Consider the following 4,437-nt stretch of genomic DNA (forward strand, 5'->3'; position numbering starts at 1 on the left):
TCTTGATGTATGGTAGTGTGGCTAGTCCTTTGGGTTGCGGCATGTCCTCGTTCCGTTGTCTTTCCCTTAGGCATCTGTTGATGAAATTGCGAGGATATCCGTTTTTGGCGAATACCTTGTATAGGTGTTCCTCTTCCTCTTTTTGCAGTTCTGGTGTGCTGCAGTGTGTTGTGGCCCTTTTGAATAGTGTCTTGATGCAACTTCGTTTGTGTGTGTTGGGGTGGTTGCTTTCATAGTTCAGGACTTGGTCTGTGTGTGTGGCTTTCCTGTGGACCTTAGTGGTGAATTCTCCGTTCGGTGTTCTCTGTACCCTCACGTCTAGGAATGGAAGTTGGTTGTCCTTTTCTTCCTCTCTCGTGAATCGGATTCCTGTGAGTGTGGAGTTGATGATCCGGTGTGTAAACCTGCATTGAGTTCCCTCCAGTGGAGGGTTGGTGTGGCTTTGTTGGGCTGAAGGGCCTGTTTTCACACTGTATGATTCTAATCAAATCTAATCTAAAATCATCAGGGACATGGATAGGGTGAACAGACACAGTTTTTTTCCCCCAGGGTAGGGGAGTCCAAAACTACAGGACATATGTTGAAGGTGAGGTCTAATGCGGCAGTGGGATGGGAACGTGAATTGTAGTTCCAGTGTACAGAAGGTTGAGAGAGTGAGGGAACCTGCGCAGAAGTTTAAGCTCTTGTCAAGAGGAAGAAGCTGACTTATGTGAGGATGAAGTGTGAAGGCTCAGTTAGGGGGCTTGAGAGTTATAAGTTAGCCAGAAATAATCTAAAGAGAGGGCTAAGAAGAGCCAGGAGGGAACATGAGAAGGTGGATCATATCAAGGAAAACCCTGAGGCCTTCTAATAGGTATATCAGGAATAAAATAATGACTGGAGTAAGATTAAGGCCAGTCAAAGACAGTAGTGGGAAGTTGTGGTGTGGAATCTGAGGACATAGGGGAGGCACTTAATGAATACTTTTCATCAGTATTCACATTGGAAAAGGGCGATGTTAGTGAGAATACAGAGATACAGGCTACAAGATTAGGTGGGATTGCGGTTGACAAAGAGGAGGGTTTTAGCAATTTTGGAAGCTCTGAAAATAGATAAGACCCCTGGGCTGGATGGGATTTATCCTCTGAGTCTCTGGGAAGCCAGGGAGGAGATTGCTGAGCCTTTGGCTTTGATCTTTATATCATCATTATTGACAGGAGCAGTGCCAGAAGACTGGAGGATAGCAAATGTTGTTCCTTTCTTCAAGAAGAAGAGCCAGGACAACCCTGGTAATTATAGACCAGTGAGTCTTACTTCAGTTGTGGGTAAGGTGTTGGAAAAGGCTATAAGAGACAGGATGTATAATCATCTGGAAAGAAATAATTTGATTAGGGATAGTCAACATAGCTTTGTGAGGGGTAGGTCATGCCTGACTAACCTTGTTGAGTTATTCGAGAAAGTGACAGAACAGGTGCTTGAAGGTAAAGCGGTTGATGTGGGGTATATGGACTTCAGTAAGGCGTTTGATAAGGTTCCACACAGTAGGCTATTGCACAAAATACGGAGTTTTGGGATTAAAGGTGATTTAGTGGTTTGGACCAGAAATTGGCTAGCTGAAAGAAGACAGAGGGTGGTGGTTGATGGGAAATGTTCATCTTGGAGCTCAGTTACCAGTGGTGTGCCGCAAGGATCTTTTTTGGGACCGCTGCTGTTTGTCCTTTTTATAAATGTACTGGAGGTGGGTGTGGAAGGATTGGTTAGTAAATTTGCGGATGACACTAAGATAGGCAGAGTTGTGGATAGTGCTGAACGATGTTGGAGGTTACAGTGGGACATAGATAAGATGCAGAGCTTGATTGAGAAGTGGCAAATGGAATTTAATGTGGAAAAGTGTGAGGTAATTCACTTCGGAAGAAATAACAGGAATGCAGAGTAGTGGGCTAATGGTAAAATTCTTGGCAGTGTAGATGAACAGAGAGATCTCGGTGTCCAGGTGCATAAACCCCTGAAAGTTGCCACCCAGGTTGATAGGGTTGTTAAGAAGGCATATGGTGTGTTGGCGTTTGTTGGTCAGTGGATTGAGTTCGGAGCCACGAGGTCATGCTGCAGCTGTACAAGACACTGGTGCGGCTACACCTGGAGTATTGTGTACAGTACTGGTCACCACATTATAAGAAGGGTGTGGAAGCTTTGGAAAGGGTGCAGAGGAGATTTACTCGGATGTTGCCTGGTATGGAGGGAAGGTCTTATGAGGAAAGGCTGAGGGACTTAAGGCTGTTTTCATTGGAGAAAAGAAGGTTGAAAGGTGACTTAATCGAGACATATAAGATAATCAGAGGGGTAGACAGGGTGGATAGTGAGAGTCTTTTTCCTTGGATGGTGAAGGCTAACATGAGAGGACATAGCTTTAAATTGCAGGGGTGATAGATTTAGGACAAATATCAGGGGTAGTTTCTTTACTCAGAGAGTACTAAGGGTGTGGAAGGGCCTGCCTACAACATTAGTAAACTCGTTAAAGGCATTTAAATGGGCATTGGATATACACATGGATAATAATGGAACTGTGTAGGTTAGATGGGCATCAGATTAATTCCACAGGTCGGCGCAACATTGAGGGCTGAAGGGCCTGTACTGTTATGTACTGTGTTCTATGTGAGAGGGGAAAGGTTTAAAAGGGACCTAAGTGGCAACCTTTTCATGCAGAGAGTGGTGAGTGTTTGGAATGAGGTGCCAGAGGAAGTACTGGAGGCTGGTACAATTAAAACATTCATCGGCATCTCAATGGGTATATGAATAGGAAGGGTTTAGAGAGATATGGGCCAGGTGTTGGCAAATGGGACCAGATTAATTTCGGATATCTGTTCAGCATGGATGAGTTGGACTAAAGGGTCTGTTTCCTTATGCTGTACAACATTGTCATTCTACGACTTTATTAAGTTCTGGATCAGACTATTTTGGATTTGGTGATGTGTAATGAGACAGGTTTAATAAATGATGTCATAGTAAAAGATCCCCTTGGTAACAGTGACCATAACAGGGTAGAATGTAAGATTTCCTTTTGAGAGAGAGGGACTTGGGTCAGAAACCACTGCGCTAAGATGAAATAATGGCAATTACAAAGGAATGAGGATCGAGCTGGCTGGAGTGGATTGGGAAAGAAGTTTAGCAGAAAAGATGGTTTGCGAACAATGGCAGATGTTTAAGAAAAGACTTTTCAGAGATTTTTAGTTCATGACTCACAGTAAAGATATTTCCCAGCAAGGAAGAAGGATTCTCGGAAGGTGGTAAACCAAACATAGTTAACCCGGGAAGTTAAGAATAGCATCAAATTCAAAGAAGAAAACATACAATGTGACAAAGGGTAACGGCTAACCAGAGGATGAAGGAAGTTTCAAAAAGCCAATAAAAAATGGCTACAAAACAATGATAATAAAAATAAACTTTCAAAATAAATTGTCAAAACAAATTCCTGCAGATGCTGGAATCTGTATTGAAAACAACAAATGCTGGAGATCACAGCCGGTCAGACAGCATCCGTGGTGAGAGAGACCAAGCTAATGTTTGCAAGTAATAGCGAGGCAGATAGCCAGAGTTTCTTTAAATATATCAAAAGGAACAGAGTATCCAAAGGGAAGATGGGCCCCTGGGAAAACAAGGCTCGGGAAATAATAATGGAGAACCAGGAAATGGCTGTGGAGCTAAATCCTTTTCAACCGTCTTCACAGCAGCAGACCCTAATAACATTCCAAAATTACTAATTAATCAGGCCAAAAGGAAGAAGGAAAATGAGTACATTAACTATCACTAGAGAAAAAGGTGCAAGGGAAACTAATTGGGTTAAATGCCAACAAGTCCCCTGGACCTGACGGGATGTATCTCGTATGTTAGAGAGATGTTGGATGCTCAGGTAGTAATCTTCCAGAATCTGGGGTTTCTGGAAAAGTCCCTATGCATTGGAAAATTGCCAATGTCACACCTTTTATTTAAGGAGACAAAACAACAGTAACTATAGGCCAGTTAGCTTAATGTCTGTTAGTGAGAGTCTTTATGAAGGAAGTAATAGCAGAGTTTTAAAAATAAATAATATAATCAAATAGAGTCAATGTGACTTCATGAAGGGGAAATCATGCTGGATAAATTGGTTAGAATTCTTTGAGGAGATAACAAACAGGATGGATTACAGAGATGTAATATATTTGGATTTTCAGAAAGCTTTTCATAAGGTACCACAAATGAGGCTATTGGACAGGATGAAAGCCAATGGTGTTGGACGTAGTAGGGGAACCTCGATTATCTGAATGTGATGGGCGGGCACTATTTCTTTTGGATAATCAATTACTCGGTTAATCGATTAAATGCCTTTCCTCTGGGGCTCAGTGTTTTTAAAGTCTGTTTCCCGTTCAGGAGACAAGGCAGCACCCAGCGCATCAGGCTCTGCCCCCCCAAACCCCTCTCCCT

General features: G+C 42.8%; 1 protein-coding gene across 5 annotated transcripts in view; it reads left to right on the forward strand.

Annotated features, from left to right (window-relative positions):
• The window catches only part of LOC122557604 (SH3 and multiple ankyrin repeat domains protein 2-like), a 473,900-nt gene that overhangs the window by 320,757 nt on the left and 148,706 nt on the right, over positions 1-4,437 (forward strand). The window lies entirely within an intron of this gene.

This window comes from Chiloscyllium plagiosum, chromosome 16 (assembly GCF_004010195.1).
Source record: "Chiloscyllium plagiosum isolate BGI_BamShark_2017 chromosome 16, ASM401019v2, whole genome shotgun sequence".
Classification (NCBI taxonomy): domain Eukaryota; kingdom Metazoa; phylum Chordata; class Chondrichthyes; order Orectolobiformes; family Hemiscylliidae; genus Chiloscyllium; species Chiloscyllium plagiosum.